Raw genomic sequence first — 14,299 nt, 5'->3', positions numbered from 1 at the left:
GCGTTGTCAAGGGTATGGGAGAATGAAACTCATACATTGAAGGAAGTGAATGTTACACAGCCTTTCTGTATCCAATTAAGTAATATGTATCAAAAACCTTAAAAAGGTGCATACCCTTTGACCTAGCAATTCTTACTTTTAGAAGTGTTGCATTCCTTCTACTTTTTATTTTTCCCACTAAAACATATTCTATACTGTATAAAGAAAACCACAGAAGAAGGTTGAAAACTCTCATTCACGCTATTTTTCTAGACGTAACAAATTGTCAGACGAGCATACTTAATGTTGTAATTTAGACTTTATTAAATTATTTATAAGCCAATATATCTAATTTTAGCTGAACAGATTTTAAAAATAACCTAGGAAAAAATCTTGTAGCTGTTAGAAATGTTTCTATATCTATGGCCTAGCCTATTTTTAGCAGCCAAACTCCATAGCATGAAAAGAATAAAATCAAGCCTAAATGGGTCAAGATGTGATACTTAAGATAATGTGCTACCTTTTAGCATAATTTTTAAGTAAAAATGAAGAGACAATTTTAGTATTGTGTGACAAAAAATGCATTGTGCCCACCAGATCTGATTCTATTTTTTTCTTTTTTGTATTTATAAATTAGAATGCTAATTTATTGATTTACAATGAGAACTCTAACTTTGAATAAAGCATAAATTAAGGTTCATTATATTATTAACATTAATTATTTTCATTTTATTATATGTAAACATAATTAAGAAATTAATTAGGATATAGAATTTAGTATAATAAGTACATAAAAATATAAACATAAAAACAACAAAAAAGTGACATACCTGGTTATATCTGGATGATGGGATTTTATTTTCTTTTGTATATGTTCTGTTTTTCAATGTTTTAAACATAAAAAGGATTACACAGGTAAGTTTTATACTATTGGTTATTTGTAAGGTCTCAGTTGCCTCAAACATGGCTGAGAAAGATGATCTATGACCGTGTTGAGAACTAAGGTGTCGTTAACCCACCATTAGCAATGTTAAGATCACTGGTGGCCTTCTCCTAGTTCTCACCTTCTCTGACCTGTTTGTAGTGCACTGTGGGCCACCTGCTCCTTCTGCAATTTTTCTCTTCTTTTGGGTTTCTTTATTGTACAATCCTGGGTGTTTTCTTCCTGCCTCTTGACTGTTCATTCTGTTTTTTTACCAGCTTCTTTCTTCAGCCCACTAAAGGTGGGTTTTTCTCCAATGTTCTGTCCTTCTCTCCATGATCTCCTTTGGTTATCTCATCAACTTTCACAGGCTTAACTATCTTCGTTTGTTCGTTCATTCTTTCATTCTTTTAGTATTTCTTGATTGCTTCCTATGTACCAGGCACTGTGCTAGCTTGATGATCTAAAAAATAGAGAATCAGGTAAACAGATAATTACAGAATAATTTGAGTGTAATTCTTTGCGGTAAGTGTCCTGATGAGGCAGTATGGAATGGGAGCACTCAGAAGAGGTACCTGACTCAGCTTGGAGGGAGGAGGTTGAGAGAGAGGAGTAGCTGTGAGGATGACTTTTCAGAAGGGATGTGCTTAAAGGTTGAGTAGGTATTAGCAAGGAAGGGTTAGAACCTTCAACCCATGAGAACCAAGCAGTTTGAGTTAAGGCATTTAGGCAAAACAGGGCACGGTACCTTTAGAGCTGTGACGAAAATTCAGCATTGGCGGAGGCGGAGAAAGGGTGGATAGAAGAAGCTGAAAAGGGCCTGAATCAAGCAGGGCACCACTCCAGGGGCATTTTCAGGATGAGATTTGGTTTCTTAATTAGTGAACAGATTTAATTGAAAGACCAGTTATGATATGATTACCATTATCAAGGTGAGAAATGGTGGATACAGAGATCAAGGTAGTTATAGTAAGGATGGAGAGTAGGAATTGATTGAAATATAAGGAAGTGGAATTAGGCTTGGCCCGCCTAGGTCAGTGGTTAGGGCGCCGGCCACATACACCAGGGCTGGTGGGTTCAAACCCAGCCAGGGCCTGCTAAACAATAACAACAATAAAAAAGTGAAAAATAGCCAGGTGTTGTGGCAGGCGCCTGTAGTCCCAGCTACTTGGGAGGCTGAGGCAAGAGAATTGCTTAAGGCCAAGAGTTAGAGGTTGCTGTGAGCTGTGACACCAGGCCACTCTACCAAGGGTGACACAGTGAGACTCTGTCTCAAAAAAAAAAAAAAAAAGATAGTGGAACTCGATGAGACTTGAAGACAAACTGAAGAGAAGGTACTCTTTATCAGGTGTTATATAAGTAGATAGAGGGGCAAGTTTTAGGAAAAATTACGGTAAATTCAGTTTATTCTCTCCAAACCAATAGCAGCATGTCCCTCAATCTAAGACTTATTTCAGAGAAACTTCCTTGGCAAGCCTGTCCCCTCTCAGTCCTGGGGGCACCCTTTGAGTACCTACTTGTATCATAGCACTTACTGCCCTGAATTGTAGACATTGTTCACTTGTCTGTGCCTCCCGTAGACTGTAAGCTCGGTAAGGGCAGGGACAGCAGGACAGTGCGTTTCATTTCTTTATCTTCACTTCATAGCATAGTACATGTAGTAGGTTTATCATATGTATAGGAGTAGAATTATTTAAAAGGCTGCTGACAGGGAGTAGGAAGGGACTAAAACTTTATAAGTTCTCAACTTTCTGGTTGTGTTGACAATGAACTAATGAATTTTTGAGAACATAAAAATGCTATTGTTCAGTGTTTCAGTGGGTGTTTTGTAAAATTGTCTATACTTTTGTACTAGCCACTTTGAAGCCTCTCATTTTTGGGAATTCTTTACATTACCTCTTTTGGTTTTGATTGTAGACCGTTTCATAGGGCCCATTTTCTGTCACTAGATTCCTTCACTAGACCCTACATCTCCTCTAAAAGATACTTCTACCAACTAAAAGTGGTGTAGTGAAAGCAACACTGGTGTTGTGAAAGCAGTGGGTTTCTCTTATAAGACGGTGGACTAAACATACCCATTTACCTTCCCCCTGCTGCTCAGATATAATCAAAAATGACAAAACAGCCATAGATGAAGAATAAATCATCTTTGTAATTAAAAAAAAAAAACACAGAAAAGGCACTTGGTGCCCGTAGCTCAGTGAGTAGGGTGCCAGCCACATACACTAAGGCTAGCGGGTTCGAGCCCTGCCCGGGTCTGCTGAACAATAATGACAACTGCAGCCAGGAAATAGCCAGGCGTTGTGGCAGGCACCTATAGTCCCAGCTGCTTGGGAAGCTGAGGCAAGAGAACTGCTTAAGCCCAAGAGTTGGAGGTTGCTGTGATAGTACTCTACCAAGGGGGACATAGTGAGACTCTGTCTCAAAAAAAAAAAAAAAAAAAAAACAGAAAGGGAGACTTGGAAACTTGATTAGCTGTGCAGACACGTGTCAGCCTCTACCACTTGTCAGCTATGTGATTTTAGGCAAATTGCTTATTCTGTTTTTGCCTCAGTTGCCTCATCTGTAAAGTTAGGATGATGATATGTAGTAACTCCTAGAGTTATTATGAAGATGAAGAGAGATAATGTGCAAAACACTTAGAATTTTTTACATATGGCAGATGTTGAATTAATGTTATTATTGTTGTTATAATGCCAGAAATTATGAGGAATTATAGGGTAATAGAAGGCAGTTGAAATTATATTGATTGAAGAACCAGCACAGAATAAAATGCAACTCAAAATAGGTGCTCCTGCTGCCATGACAGAAGTCAGAGAATTTCTTAGGAGGGCTCTCCTGAAACTGTAAGATTAGGGCCAGTAAGCATAAGAAGGGGGAGCAGGTTTGGGGGAAGTTGGAACTTCAGGGCAGTGAAAGAACTGCCTTCCAAATGGTTACTTCCCCCACTCCTTCTCTCCCTCCTTTCACATAAAGAGCTCTGGCAATGGCATTCATCCCCAGGATAAAGCCATGAATTCTTCAAGCAAAGTAGGGGATTTGCAGGTTTTGTGAGCATACACTGGGATTGGAGAGAGAGTGCACAAAGCAGAGCCTTAGGTAATGAGCCTCCACAATAGATTGGACGAGGAGGGTAGAGTAGGGGAAGGGAAGAAAAGGAGCTCCATCCGGGATTGATGTACACAGGGCCATGCCATCAAAATGTAGCCTGTCTTGTTTTGCCAATAGTAAGGTAAAACTGCTTCTTTCTTTACACTTCTAAAGGGAAACATGTCTGTTAGTGGACCACTTACTTGCAGAGACCCCTAGTTAGACTGACCTCCCATTTGGAGGTTTTGGAGACTGTTTAATACAACTGTTAAGGAGACGCCTATTTCTTACAACAACTAACCAGTGTGTTCCTTCATTTATTAATATGAATAGGTGATCGGGGGTCACCAGACATTTGAGGGAAACTAGACTTAACAGAGGTGACTAAGATGAACAAATTAAACAGTTGCCCATGGCGGAAACAGAAATAACAAGGAAAGCAGAATGGAACTTTAGGAAGCTCATCATAGGAGGTGGCCTCACAGAACCCAGAGTGAATTGGATCCGTAAATAAAAGGGCAGCTGCCATGAATAAAAGTAATAATCAACAAGTTAGTGCTGTGTTGCAGAATTCATTGCTGAAATAAAAACTTAGTTGGAGGGCTAAATAATAGATAGGCTTGCGACCGGTTACTTTTCGCGAAAATAAAGTGGAGGAAATATGGAAACCAGAAAGCAAGGAGACCTACAGATAGGCAGTACATGGAACAGACATGAGGAAAATTCATTCTTTGAGGATAGATCCATTTCATAGGAGTTTAGGAGGAAAGAGCATGGAATGGAAGTGAAAAAACAATAAAGAAATAAAGATTATTCTCTATACTTAAGAATGACTCTGTTTTCAAGGATAAAGGTGCACCAAGGACCAAGCAGGAAAAATGCAACAAAAAGCAAAGTTCTATCCATTACTGAACTGAACTACTTACAGGTCTAGCAGTAGAAAACAAATTACCTAGAAAGACTCAAGCCTGAAAATCAGACTGGCATGGGAGTCCCACCTGTAACATGGTTTGCTAGAAGACAAGTACTTTCAGTATTCTGAGGGGAAATAATTTTCAAGACAGATTTTGGGACCCAGCCCCAGTAATGTTTAAGTGAGGGATCAAAATAAAAAAGATCTGTTTGGAGCCTGTAGCTCAGTGGTTAGGGTGCCAGCCACATACACTGAGGCAGGCAGGTTCAAACCCAGCCTGGGCCTGCTAAATAACAGCTGGGCATTGTGATGGGCGCCTGTAGTCCCAGCTACCAGGGAGGCTGAGGCAAGAGAATGGCTTAAGCGAAGAGTTTGAGGTTGCTGTAAGCTGTGATGCCATGGCACTCAACCAAGGGCGACATAATAAGACTCTCCAAAAATAAATAAATAAAATAAAAATAAAAAAGATCTCTAAAAATTTGTGGCATGCTCCCATTATGAGAAAATTACATGAACAGATACTCCCAATAAAATGAAAAATGAAGAGGAAGATTTGGATATAAGAAGCAGAAGCATGCAAAAAAAACCCAGTAAAACTTGAAGTTGTGCTTAAAGCGACCATGAAGCATGGTATAAGTGTTGAGATTTCTGAAAATATATAGAAATAACATAAATATGTGCCGCACATAGCTGACAAGTGTTATGGTTACTGATTCTGTGCAGTTATCTGTGTATCACTTTTGACTCCCCTAAAACTTAACTGCTAAGAGCCTACTGTTGACCAGAAGTGGGGGGTTTTTGTTTGTTTTTTAGGCAGTTGTCCTGAGGTTGAGTGCTGTGGCGTCATAGCTCACAGCAACCTCAAACTCCTAGGCTCAAGTGATCCTCTTGCCTCAGCAAGTAGCTGGGAATGCAGGTGCTGCCCCAACACTGGCTAATTTTTCTCTTTTAGTAGAGATGAGGGTCTCACCCTTACTCAGGCTGCTCTTGAATTCCTGAGCTCAAGCAATCTGCCTGCTTCGGCCTCCCCGGGTGCTGGCATTACAGGGGTGAGCCACTGCACCTTGAAGTGTTACTGATAACATAGTAGATTAACACATATTTTGTATGTTATATATACTACAGTAGAACCTTTGTAAGTTGACCACTCAAGGGACTGTAACAAACCAGTCAACATGCAGAGGTGGTCAACATAAGGAACTTGTAGTACATGTCTGGTCAATGAAAATTAGGTCACTTAAGGAGGTGATCAGTGTAGGGAGGTGGTCAATTATGGAGGTTCTACTGTATATTTGTTCGATAAAGTAAGTTAGAGAAAAGAAAATATTAAGAAAATCATAAGGAAAGGAAAATATATTTACTGTTCAAAGGTGAAAGTGGATCATCAAAAAGATCTTCATCTTTGTCATTGTCACGTTGAGCAGGCTGAGGGAGAGGAGGAGGAGTTAGTTGGTCTTGCTGTCTCAGAATTAGCAGAAGCAGAAGAAAAGCCACATATAAGTAGACCCACTCCAAACCTGTGTTGGTCAAGGGTCAACTGTGCAACTTTATTTTTTTTGAGACAGACTCTCAGTATGTCACCCTCAGTAGAGAGCTGTGGTGTCACAGTTCACAGCAACCTAAGTGATTCTTTGCCTCAGTCTCCTAAGTAGCTGGGACTACAATGCCCGCCTCAATGCCCAGCTATTTTCTTTTTTTTTTTTTAATTTCTTAAACTCTTAGGCTTAAGCGATTCTCTTGCCTCAGCCTCCCCAGTACCAGGGACTACAGGCACCCACCACAATGCCCGGCTGTTTTTTGGTTGCGGTTGTCATTGTTGTCTAGCTGGCCTGGCCGGGTTCAAACCCGCCAACCTTGGTACATGTGGCCAGCTCCGTAAAAAGTGAGCCACAGGTGCTGAGCCCCGGCTATTTTCTCTTTGCAGTTGTCATTGTTGTTTAACTAGCTGCCTGGGCTGGCTCAAACCTGCCATGTTCGGTGCATGTGGCTGGCACCATAACCACTATACTACAGGCACCAAGCCTGTGCAACTTTTTGTAACTGAAATTAAATTTGGAGTAGTGCTTAAGGTCCTATAATTTTTGTTTTAAAGTTTACAGGTATAATATTTACTTATTAAAAGAAAACTTCAAATAATATGGAATTACATAGGGTGAAGAGTGAAGGTTGTTATTGCAAGCATATATAACGAATTTGTACAAATCAGTTAAAAAGAAACCTCACTTGGAGAATGTATGAGAGACTTGAGCGGATATTTCCCAGGAGAAAAAAAATCCAGATGGCCCATAAATATGCAAAGGTGCCCAACCTCAGTAACAAGAGACATGTATATTAAAAATCACAAGGTATGTCTATAAACCCACAGGAGTTTCTAAGTTAAAAAGACAGATAATAAGACTGGCACAGTAGCTCATGCCTATAATCCTAGCACTTCTTAAAGGCCAAGGAAGGAGGATTGCTTGAGCTCAGGAGTTCAAAACTAGCCTGAGCAAGAGCAAGACCCATCTCTTCTAAAGATAGAAAAATTAGCCAGGCACAGTGGCCCGCATCTGTAGTCCTGGTTACTTGGGAGGCTGAAGCAGAAGAATTTCTGGAACCTAGGAGTTGGAGGTTGTGGTGGGTTAGGTGACAGAGTGAGGCTCTCTCAAAATACACCTACACACACACGCAAAACCCAAAAGACCAATAATGACAATACCAAGTATTGGGAAGGATGTGGAGCAGCAGGAATTCTCACATGCTGTTGGTAGATATGTAAATTATTAGTACAACTATTTTTGAAAACATTTTGATATTATCTAGTGAAGGTAAAAATTTCTGTACATTGAGACTCAGAAGTTCCATTTCTAGATTTACAGTCAACAGAAATGTGGACCCCTGTGCCCCTGAAAACATGTACAGAAATGTTCATGGCAACAGTAAGAACCACAGATTTGAAACAAACCAAATGTGTATTCACACAACTTAGACTAGATGAGTAAATTGTGTTATATGTTCATACAAGGGGCCAGGTGCCATGGTTCATACCTGTAATCCTAACACTTTGGGAGGCCACCGTGGGAGGATCATTTGAGGCCAGGAGTTCAAGATCAGCCTGAACAAGGCAGCAAGACCCCATCTCTACAAAAAAATAGAAAAATTCGTCTGATGTGGTGGTGTGTACCTATAGTCGTAGCTACTTGGTGGCTTGAGGAGGAGGATCACCTGAGCTCAGGACTTGAGGTTGCGATGCATTACGATGATACTACTGCACTCTAGCCTGGGCAGCAGAGTGAGACCCTGTCTCAGAAAGCAAAACAAAAAACATAAAAACAAATACTATTTGGCAATGGAAATGAACAGACCACACCTATCAACAATAACATGGATGAATCTCAGAAACAAAATTGTGAATGAAAGAGCCAGAAAGAATACATACTATATTGTTTTAATCAAATATACTTCAAAAACAGACCAAAATAAACAATATTGTTTAGGGATTCATACCTAGGTACAATAAAGCTATAAAAAGGCAGCAAATTTTATGATTTCTATAAAAAGGTAGCAAATTTTATGATTGCCATAGCAATCAGGAAATAGATTACTTCTAGAAGTGAAGGGGGTGGGTTGGCGGGTGTGATTTGGAAGAGCAGATGAGGGCATCTGGGTACTGGCAATATTCTGTTTCCTGACCTGGATGGTGGCTTTTTAATAATTGTGTTAAACTTTTTTAAATACAATATTCTATTTCTTGATCAGGATGGTGGTTACATGTTACCTTCTAAATAATTTGTTAAACTTTATATTTATATCATTCTATTTCTTGACCTGGATGATGGTTACATGTTCTCTATTTAATAATTTGTTGAACTCTATATTTATGTACATTCCTATACGTATGTTATATTTTATAATAAAAAGGAGTTACAAAAAAAAGCTAAGGTCTTTCTTTACATCATCACTTAACTTAATTCCCTTTCCAGAGGTAACCACCATTAAGAGGCAAGTTTCTTTTATATGTGGTTTATTCTTAAGGTTAGAAAAATTAAAGTTTGTGTTTGTCAGAAAGTATTAGGGGAAATAGGATGTAGCTCTTCCTAGGGAAAAGAAAAGGAAGCTTAATTATTTTAGTAAAATTAGAAAAATGAAACAGCAAGAAAGAATGGTAAAAAATATGTAAGATGGAAGGAGTGAATCTAAATAAAAACAAAAGTGATCAAAATCAAACAGGTTTTGTCTGTGGAATATACTTAGTTTACTACTTTAATAGGATAGAGGGAAAAGAGTGGTTTTCCTGGTATCAAAAAAAATTAATAAAATTTGACAATCAGAGTGTTCACTTTGTTAAAATGCATCAAGCTGTACCCTTATGATATCTATGCTTTTATACAGCTTACATTTTAATGTAAACTTCATTTACAAAAAAACCCACAGGCTGGACGCGTGGCTCATGCCTGTAATCCCAGCACTTGGGAGGCCGAGGCTGGTGGATTGCCTGAGCTCACAGGTTGGAGACCAGCCTGAGCCAGAGCAAGACCTCGTCTCTAAAAAATAGCCAGGAGTTGTGGTGGACACCTGTAGTCCCAGCTACTAGGGAGGCTGAGGCAAGAGAATCACTTAAGCCCAGGAGATTGAGGTTGCTGTGAGCTATGATGACACGACACTCTACCAAGGGTGACAAAGTGAGACTCTGTCTCAAAAAAAAAAAAACAACATCCATTCTTGGTAATGAAAAAAATTCTGAGGCATCCAGGGATAAAAGAAAATTTATTTTATTGATAGAATACGGATGTCTATAAGAAACCAGTAGCAAACATCATATATAACAGTAAAACCTTACCAGTATCTTCATTAAAGTGAAAAATGAGACAAAATGCCCTCTATCTTCTCCATTATTCAGCCTTGCAGGGACATCCAACCACGACCCGCAGCTGGCTGTGAATGCTTATCTAAGCCTTGTCTTGGGCCACACATTAAATACACAAATACTAATGAAAGCTGATGAGCGGAAAAAAAGGTCTGTGCATAATTTTCAAGATATCTACCACCACAGATAAACATTCATACCAGCTACAGGCCATAGTTGGATGCCTTTGAAAGAGGTTTCAGCCAATACAATAGAAGACCAGGGGAAAAAAGAAGAGGATGCATATTGGAAAGAAAGTGGTGAAAGTTGAAATTAATAGCAGATGATCTAGTTGCCTATAAAATTCAAGATAATAATAATAATAGAGTTCAGAAAGCTGGCTGGATAAAATTTAAATGTGCAAAAGTAAATCACATATATATTAGCAGCCAATTAGAAAATAAAATAGATATCTAGTCACGATTGTGGATGGATATTATAAATGGAAATTTATAAAGTACTTAAAAGGAACAGTGAAATTTTACTGGTGGACATCAAAAAAGACAATAATAGCTAGAGATTGTTACTTCATAGGTTATCCCAAATAAAAGCCGCAAGGGAGATATAAACATTTTTAAACATAAATTACTATTTTGATGTTATTTCAGACTTAACATTTCAAGAATGGTAGAAAGTTCTGACTGAGTGTGGTGGCTCACACTTGTAATCCCAGCACTGTTGGAGCTGAGGCAGGGTGATAGCTTGAGATCAACAGTTGGAGACCAGCCTGGGCAACATAGACAGATCTTGTCTCTACAAAAATATTTTTTTAAAAATCAGCCCAGCATGGTAGTGTGTGCCTATAATCCTAGCTGAGGCAGGAGGATCACTTAAGCTCAAGAGTATAAGGTTGCAATAAGCTATGGGGACTCCACTGCACTCCAGCCTGTGTGACAGAGCAAGCTGTGTCTCAACAAACAATAAAACTGTATCCTTCAATCGGATTCCTTAAATGTTAGCAAATTTTATCTCATTTGCTTTATCCTGCTCCCCTTCCTCTCTCTTTCCCCTCCATGCATCATACATAACATACGCAGATACATGTTTCTGTTTCAACCATTTTAGAGTTAAGTTGCAGACACAATGGCTTTACTTCCCTGTGAACTTGTAAAGTAAGGGAAATGCAAATTAACCTGACACCAATTTGTACCCATTAGATTGGCATAAAGAAATGGATAAAGATGGCATGAAGAAATAGGGATTTCCATATACGTTGCTGGGAGTATAAATTGGTCCATTCATTTTGAAGAGCAATCTGTCCTGTAACAATAATGTAACTATAACAATTTTAAATGCATATTCCTTTGACCCAGAAATTCAACTTCCAGAAATACTCATGCATTTGCACCAGTGTAAATACATGTAGAGGAAGCTGTGTTACAATATTATTTGTAATAGTGAAAACAGCCTCTTTCTGCCCTTGGGCTACAAACTAAAACCCATTTCCTTGGTTGCTGGAAGCGCCTACTTACTCCTTGGGGTAAAAGAGCAAGTGCTTGTGGCATGGAAGAAAAGGTGGGTCAGACACCACAGGTGTATGTCCCTTAGCCTCATCCCTTCTGGGTTTTATGTGGGATAACCTGTCCATATGGGTTCAGTTTTAATTTTTTTACTTTTACACTCTCTAATGGAAGCTCCTGAATCAGGTAAACCAATTCTATGGGAGATTTTATTAGCAGCAAGTAATTTTTAGGAAAATGGGATTTGTACATGGAGAATTTAGGGGGTAGGGATTTAGAGAGCTACTTTATAGACTCTAAACCCAATTTTGTTTTTATTAAGGTTGAGGAGCCAATAATGAAAATTAATGCTTAGTCTCCATGGCATAAACCCAGCAGCTTCCTATAGTTGAAATGCCTTTTTAATATGTTAGTTGGGCTATAAGTATGAGAAAGCAATCTGTAGTTACTGATGAGAGAGAGGATTTGCCTCTTTACTTCCAACTATATGGCTCCTTGACAGGGTGGCTAATATTTATCAAATATTGATCAAATTCTCTTTACCCAACAGTTAGGTTTGCACAGATCATGATTTTTTTTTTTTTTTGAGATAGGATTTCTCTCTGTTGCCCATACTGGTGCAGTGGCACAATCATAGTTCACTGCAGCTTCAAACTCTTGGGCTCAAGCAATATTCCTGGCTCAGCCTTCTGAGTAGCTAGAACTACAGATGCATGCCACTGTTCCTAGCTAATTTTAAAAATAATTTTTGTAGAGACAGGGTCTTGCTATGTTGCCCAGGCTGGTCTCAATCTGGCCTCGTTGGCCTCCCAAAGTGCCGGGATTACAGGCATGAGCCACTGGACCCGGCAATTCATGAATTAACAGAAGCCAGTATTCAGGCTAACCCAGCAGTGTGAGAAATACTATGTGAGGTACAAAATTGAACATTTTCTAATACCCACATAAAAAAAGACAGGTAGAGGCAGGATGTGGTGGTTCATGCCTTGGAGACCGAGATGGGTGGACTGAACTCAGGAATTCAAGATCAGCCTGAGCAAGAATGAGACCCTGTTTCTTAAAAAAATAGCTGGGTATTGTGGCAGGTGCCTATAGTCCCAGCTACCAGGGAGGCTAAGGCAAGAGAATCACTTTGAGCCCAAGAGTTTGAGGTTCCTGTGAGCTATGACTCCAAGGCACTCTACTAAGGGTGACAAAGTGAGACTGTCTCAAAACAAAGACAAGTGGCCTGGGCACAGAGGCTCATGCCTATAATCCTAGCACTCTGGGAGGCTGAGGCAGGTGGATTGCTTGAGCCCAGGAGTTTAAGACCAGCCTGAGCAAGAGTGAGACCCCATTTCTACTAAAAAAAATTAGAATATCTAGCCAGGTGTTGTGGCAGGCACTTTTAGACCTAGCTGTTTGGGAGGCTGAGGCAAGAGAATTGCTTGAGCCAGGAGTTTGAGGTTGCTGTGATCTGTGACACCATAGCACTCTACCGAGGGCAACAAAGTGAGATTCCATCTCCAAAAAGCAAAACAACAACAAAAAAACCCATATAATCAATATAAAAACTAATCATTGTACATTCATTTGGGGGTACTAAGTCTTTGAAATCCTATGGGTGTTGTAAGCATGTATCAGTTTGGACTAGCCCTATTTCAGGTGCTCCATGGCCATATGTTGTGCCCAGTGGGCACTGGTTAGATGGTGCAGGACTAGACTGTAAGCTGCAGAATTCAAAAATAGTATTTTTTTTTTTTTTTGAGACAGGAGCCTCAAGCTGTCCCCCTGGGTAGAGTGCCATGGCATCTCAGCTCACAGCAACCTCCAACTCCTGGGCTCAAGCGAGTCTCCTGCCTCTGCCTCCCAAGTAGCTGGGACCAGAGGCGCCCGCCACAACGCCTGGCCATTTTTTTTTTTGGTTGCAGCCATCGTTGTTTGGCGGGCCCGGGCTGGGGATTCGAACCCACCAACTTGGGTGTACATGGCTGGCGCCTTAGCCACTTGAGCCACAGGCGCCAAGCCCAAAAATAGTATTTGTGTTAATTACTATATCCCCAGCTCCTACCACAGTACATGACACATAGCTGGTGTCCAGTAATGTTCTTTTAATTTATTTTTTATTTTCAATATATTTTTTCCAGTAATGTTTTTGACTTAGTGAATGAGTGGATAAACATAAAACCATCTTTTTATGGACCCCTCAATGTATAGTCCATGTGAGTTGTCACCAAAATAGTTGGCAATAAACTTATAATAGAACACATTCTCTGCCATATAGCTGTTTAGAGGAAATCTAGACCTTACTGTATGTCTTTTCATATTTCCACAAAAGCAGCTTTAAAAATTACATATTGGCTTCAGGTAATGTAGCAAATGACATAGAATTTTTAGAGATCCTATCCATTGACCATGTTTTTCCTTTAAATTTGTCTTGCTAATTCTTTGAGCATTTGTGTCTTAAGAAGACCATTGCATAATCTAACATCTGTCCCCTAAATCATAAATCTCTTAGTCATAATAATGCAGTATCAAAGTCCACTGAGAGTTGGATGCTGTTTTAATTATCCCTGACACTATTTACTTTGACCTGAAGCTAAAGTCAACAAAACTTGTAGTACCTGTTATGTATTTCCAACTGTTTTAGGTAATGTGGGTGATATAGGATAATTATTATACACAATCTTTGCCCTTGAGGAGCTTATAATCTATTTGGAGAAGAAAAACGAACTGACAAAATGACTAGAGAATAATCAAATGCCACATTAGCTGATTCCCACCTGTTCATTGTTTTTCTGTGTGCCATAGGCTTGATTATAGAAAGGTGAATACAGATACATTCCTCTTCTCTCACATAGCTCACAGCCTTCTGGAAAGATGCATATAAGCCAGTACCTTTTCACATAATACATGTAATAAATCTATGAGGTATAGTAATAATATCCCCATATAGAAATGAGGAAGCTGGCTCGGCACCTGTGGCTCAAGCGGCTAAGGCGCCAGCCACATACACCTAAGGTGGCGGGTTCAAATCCCCAGCCCGGGCCCACCAAACAACAATGATGGCT

The 14,299-nt window shown here is 39.6% G+C and overlaps 1 protein-coding gene across 1 annotated transcript in view; it reads left to right on the top strand.

Annotated features, from left to right (window-relative positions):
• KLHDC10 (kelch domain containing 10) overlaps window positions 1-14,299 on the top strand; it is a 68,496-nt gene that overhangs the window by 29,383 nt on the left and 24,814 nt on the right. The window lies entirely within an intron of this gene.

The sequence above is a fragment of the Otolemur garnettii genome, unplaced genomic scaffold (genome assembly GCF_000181295.1).
Source record: "Otolemur garnettii isolate 467f Iridium unplaced genomic scaffold, OtoGar3 scaffold00293, whole genome shotgun sequence".
Taxonomy (NCBI): domain Eukaryota; kingdom Metazoa; phylum Chordata; class Mammalia; order Primates; family Galagidae; genus Otolemur; species Otolemur garnettii.
The sequence above is the reverse complement of the archived record's forward strand: the minus strand, read 5'-3'. Positions and strand labels throughout refer to the sequence as shown.